Source organism: Scardinius erythrophthalmus (assembly GCF_964197995.2).
Source record: "Scardinius erythrophthalmus genome assembly, chromosome: 14".
NCBI lineage: Eukaryota > Metazoa > Chordata > Actinopteri > Cypriniformes > Leuciscidae > Scardinius > Scardinius erythrophthalmus.
Genome location: NC_138234.1, coordinates 21185440 through 21190913, shown reverse-complemented (window position 1 = coordinate 21190913; position 5474 = coordinate 21185440). Strand labels below are relative to the sequence as shown.

General features: G+C 35.7%; 1 long non-coding RNA gene across 1 annotated transcript; it reads left to right on the top strand.

The window, feature by feature from the left end:
• Positions 1-207: 207 nt before the first annotated feature.
• Positions 208-2776, top strand: LOC308701927. Its single transcript, XR_014031535.1, has 5 exons — positions 208-281; positions 775-815; positions 1302-1376; positions 1467-2093; positions 2457-2776. It is a non-coding gene; the product is annotated as an uncharacterized lncRNA (long non-coding RNA).
• Positions 2777-5474: the final 2698 nt, after the last annotated feature.

Here is a 5474-nt window from a genome sequence, read left to right as displayed (position 1 = left end):
TTTTTCACTTGGGTAGCTTACATATATTTAGTATAGGCCTATTTTATTAAGTAATTTAAACCTTAAACAACAACACTAAATAATAATAATATTATATGAAGAAGAAGAAGCAGGAGGAGAAAAGTATTATTCTGTCACGAAACTGCTGCTATTCCTCTGCTGTCGTCGCTTCAGTGATGCTCGCGCTGCTCGCGCGCAACAACGCTCAGCTGATCGTCATCAGGAAACTAACGGCTCCCCTCATCAAAGCTTCCGCCGTTTGTTCTGCTCTCCATTACAAGGTTTGTAAACTCGCCAAATAAATATAAATACAGAGTCTACTCACTATATATTTAAACACACTCACTATATATTTAAACACACATATATATAAACTAAATTTATTATACATTACTACGTTTTTACAGTGTTTACCACTCGTTTATTGCACAGTATCTGGTATGAAGGTTTTAGCCGCGATGCTAACTACGTTGATCTAATGAACAAATGGAAATGATTGACTTATTGTCTTAGATTGATTTAGTCATTCAATTCAACATATTTTGTACAACAGTGTCTTCAAATTGCTGATATAGCCTAACTAATTTAGAAAATTCTCTGATTCTTGGCGTTTGTTATGAATAACAAAAACAGGTTATAGTTTGCTCTGTTTTTGTTTAGCCTAACTTTACTTACTACAGGTGCCCTCATTCTCTCAAATACCATTTTAAAGCCATTTACTGGTCAATAAATATTATGTTGTGAATAATCAGCTTTGTTCTTTTGTTTCCCCAGAACAAATAATCTGAACATTTCAGTGGCAACATTGAATTACAGTGAGTACCTGCACCACATGCAAGTACTTTATTACTATGAACTTTCTCTGTGTGAAATTGTATTGTTTGACTGTGTACTTGTGTTTTTTAATCAGTTATTCTCTGAAAATCTTTTCTCATGATCTCAAATCTCATTCATGTAAAATATCCCAGATTTGGTTCACAAATAATGCTATGCATTTTTTCTTATATCTTTATCATTTGCATTTGAATATAAGACATTTTAACTCTGAATTATAACTTCAAGTTTAGTCTTTTTCGACAAAAAAAAAAAAAGGAAAAAGCTATTAGGCTTCAGAAGACTTACAACACAACCCATAACACATGAGTTGAACTCATTGATTATTTTTAGGATCTTTTCTGGGACATTTTTGGAGCTTAACCATTTTTACATAAATTGTTGCATTGAATTGAACTAGACAAGAGTACATAAGAATGGTTTCATGAATGATTTACACATTAGTTTTCTGCTTGTGTTTCATGCAGTGAAATTGAATGGTGACTGGGGTCGCATTATGCCTGAGATCTGCTTTTGGGTTCCACAGACAGAAAGTCAAACAGGTTTGGAACGTCACAAGGCTGAGGAAATTATTCAAGTTTCACAACTATCACTTTAATAACATTACTAACAGTAAATTTTGTACTTTGCAGGGATCTCGGTAAGCTGAAATACAAGTTTGAACAAGAATAAAAATCCTCCTGTAGACCTGAAAATCATTGAAGTGCCTGGACTATCCACCAGAAAAGAGGAAAAACAAACGGAAAACGATGCTGTACCTTTTCACTTTTCTTACTCGTTAAGTACCTCACACCAACTTGGTCCCATAGTGACATTTTTGACCACAAACGAAATTGCTGATCGTGTGGATTCTTATTGAAATGACTGGAATTCACCAGTGAACATTCACAGAACAACAGATAATTTTACTGCACCTTAATACTGTTTCCAGGTCGAAGCCTCTACTGCTACTTCCTCTATCTTGTTTCATGAGAATACTCTACAACCATTTATGAACACTGTTGATTCAAGTCACACATTTAAGCTTTTCAAAAGCCATAGTGTACATTACAGTCTCCAGTCTAACAGCATCCCAGACTTCAACATTTTATGATTCAAAATAGCTGAATAACTAACCATCAGAGATTTCAGTATAGAGATAAAGGTTACAGCACAATGTATATCAGCACTGTTGTTTGTTTTTGGCATCTGATAGAGCTTTTGTACTTGGAAACAGTGATGTCAGACTAACCATCGGACTGAAACACAAATGTTTTAAAGTTAAGTATGATGGACATTTTTTAATTAGTTCAAATGTAATTTTTTTACATTGATTTATTTCGTGGAACATATGTGTTTCCATGCATTTTGTTGAGATGTCTTTACTTGTTTATCTATTGTATATACATGGTTGATTATGTTGCTTATGTATTATACTATTTTTTTGTGTATTCATTGATATTAATCTATAGTTTGTCACGGTTCACGGATTCATTGACTCTCCCTCGCTATGTGTGTGTGTGTTGAATGAATGGGCGCGGCTCATCAGATGGCTCGTTATCCACTGATGAGCCGATCAGCGCCAGCTGTTCTGAATGAGGATGTCCTATATATTGTTTGCTCACTCGTCTTGTCTTTGTCAGATGGTTGTGGAGGTTCTCCTGGGTCTGAGCGATTGTTTCTCCTGTTCCTGTTCTGTTTCCATGACGCTTCATTGAGGATCTTCGTCTCACGTTGGATCTGCAGTCCGCCCACTGAGTCCCTGCGTTGCCGAGCCTGCCCGAGTTGCCAGAGGATATTCTACCACTCCGACCCTGAGTTTCCCTGAGGACCTTCTTTATTCTTCTCCGTGTTCACTTGAGATTATCTGCTATTTTCACTCTGAGTCATCCATGTGGATGCTGCCTGTCGAATTGAGTCTCTTGTCTTCTCTTTTTGACTTTAATAAATACTTATTCACTCGCATCTGAATCCTTGACTATTTTCCAGCCTGCCATGACATAGTTAGCTTTTTTCCCCATGTGCATGGAAGTGTATGTATAAAAATGAATATCAAATATGTAATAAACAATTCTTATTTTGTATTTGGTTCAATTTGTTTATTATAATAGAAGTCAAAGGTAACCATAGTAACAACATGAAATTAAATATAAAAAAAATGAAATTTGGTTCCTGGAGGCACCCAAAGTGGTCCCACACAGTGCCTAATATAAGAGTTCCTCAGGAAACCTGTGTGGTTCCTCAGAGAACCGGCCCTTTTTAAAGGGTGCCTAGAGGATCTACAGACGGTTCCGCCGGTGTGGCGAAGTGAAGAACCCCAAAAGGTTCCTCCAGGCACCTTTTATTTTTACAGTGTAGTTTAAATTTTGGGATATAAAGACGTAATTGTGAGCAAAAAGTTGCAATTAAGTTGCATTTATGAGAAATAAAGTAGAAATTATGAGAAAAGTGTCAATTGAGAGAAATAGTTGTAATTTTGATAAAGTTTAAAATAAGACAAAGTGACAAATGTGAGGTATAAATTCACAATTATGAGAATAAAGTCAGTTGTGAGGAAAAAAGACAATTTGGAGAAAAAGTCATGAATGAGAGAAATAATTGCACATTTGTGGGATATAAAGTAGAAATTACTTGGAAGTGTTGCAATTCGCAATTACGAGAAAAATAAATTAGAAATGATTAAAAAAAAGTACAAGTTAGGAGAAATATAGTAGTTGCTATATTTGGGTCGCAGTGTCAAAATTGTTAAAGTAGCAACTGAAAGAAACAGTTGCAATTTTGAAAGATATCTTCAGAAAAGTCACATTGGTGAGAAATTAAGTTGCAATTATGAGAAATAAAGTATACATTACGGGAAAAAGTAGGAATTACACACAATTAGTGTACTTGTGAGATTTAAAGGGATACTCCACTTTTTTTGGAAATTTTTTTCACATTTTACAACTCCCCCAGAGTTAAACTGTTGAGTTTTACCGTTTTCTAATACAGTGGTTCCCAAACTTTTAACAGGCATGTACCCCCTGAGACATTATAGATCTTCCGGAGTACCCCCAACACCACCAATTGTTAACAACAAGTTTTTTTTATTTTTATTAATATTTATTTTTATTAATTTTGTCGAGAATAGTGAATAGAATCATAAACATATGATACAAATCTAATCAAAAGTCAACATATGATACAAATAGGGCTGTGACGGTGGCAGTTTTTTACCACCGCGGTATGGACCCAAATACCGGCGGTGTTGCGGTGGTCTGGGGGTTGTTTTGAAATAAATAAAAAAACAAAACAAAGAAACAACACACTAAAGCCTGTAAAGCATTGAAATAAATATCAGTAAATACTGGTAACTTACATAATATAATAAAGTTGAATCTATTTAAAAATAAATAAATAAATAAAAACTTAAGTTAAATTTTCCACACAAAGACGCGTGATACAGCCTACCGCTCTGCTCTTTGAGAGGGATGTGGGACACGAGCAGGAAAGAGACCATCGATCTATTTTCTGATATCTTCATGTTTTCTACTTGTAAAAGGTATGAAGAGCGAATTCGATCTTCCACAATTAAGGGCATTTAGCCACTCATATGGCATTTAGGCTATGTTTGCGCGCTGCCAGAGAAAGCCAAACTAAAATCACCCGCGCGTGTGAAACGCGCTTTACAAATGAACTTGACGCGCCTTACCAATTAGGCTATCATATGTCTAATAACAAGCACAAACTGTGTTAAAAAGAATTTGACGTACAAGTAAAAATGTAGGCTATCTGTCCTAACACAGTAAAAAATACGAAAATAATCGACCTAAAAGCGAACAAAGGAAGAAACGTTTATAATCCCCTTTGGAAATGGGTGAGACGCAAGATATGGGAAAAGAAACAAGAGATTCCATACAGGGATGAGTCACGATTTTTGAATATTCGATTAGTTGATTTAATTATAGAATATCTAATGTTCTAATGTCTGTTGTGCGATCATTCTCTAAAATAAAATCTCCATGTTCTGGTGCTGATGCGGTGGTGACGAGTTCATGTAACCAGAGGGTGACGCTGCCAGTAACGCACATAACAGCTGTCAAGAGCCGGCAAAAGTAATGAACGTGTCAAATATAGCAATGAGACATTTGAATAGTTTATTAATAAAGTGTTTGTTTTTTTGTGTCAGTGTTAGTTAGTTGCTGACGATGCTGACTCGTCATCTTCGCAGTGAACGCGCCTATAGAGAGAAATGCACACTTCATACGGATTAGGCTACATGCTAGTCGGTTTATTTTCGTTTTGAATTGTTTTGTTTAAAAGTAGACGGTTCAAGCTCTCTATAAGGAATAGCTAATGAAATATTTTTAAATTCGCTAATAATCGGATGACCAGATTGCAAACCAGAATTCAAAGCCGAAAAAGCTTAAGTTTATGGGCTCACGCACAACTCTCTCATTCGTCATGAATTCAAACTTTTCCATGGCTGCGATATAACATTTAATTGCTAACCTATTATTTATTTTGTAAACAAAGCTTTGTGTGTCATAATATTAATGTAAAACAGCATTAATTTTTTTTTTGGCAAACCACCGACGGTACTACTCAGCCACCGCGGTGGTGCGGTTGTCAAGATTACCGGCAATTCGCGTACCCCCTGAAATCAGTCCACGTACCCCTGGGGG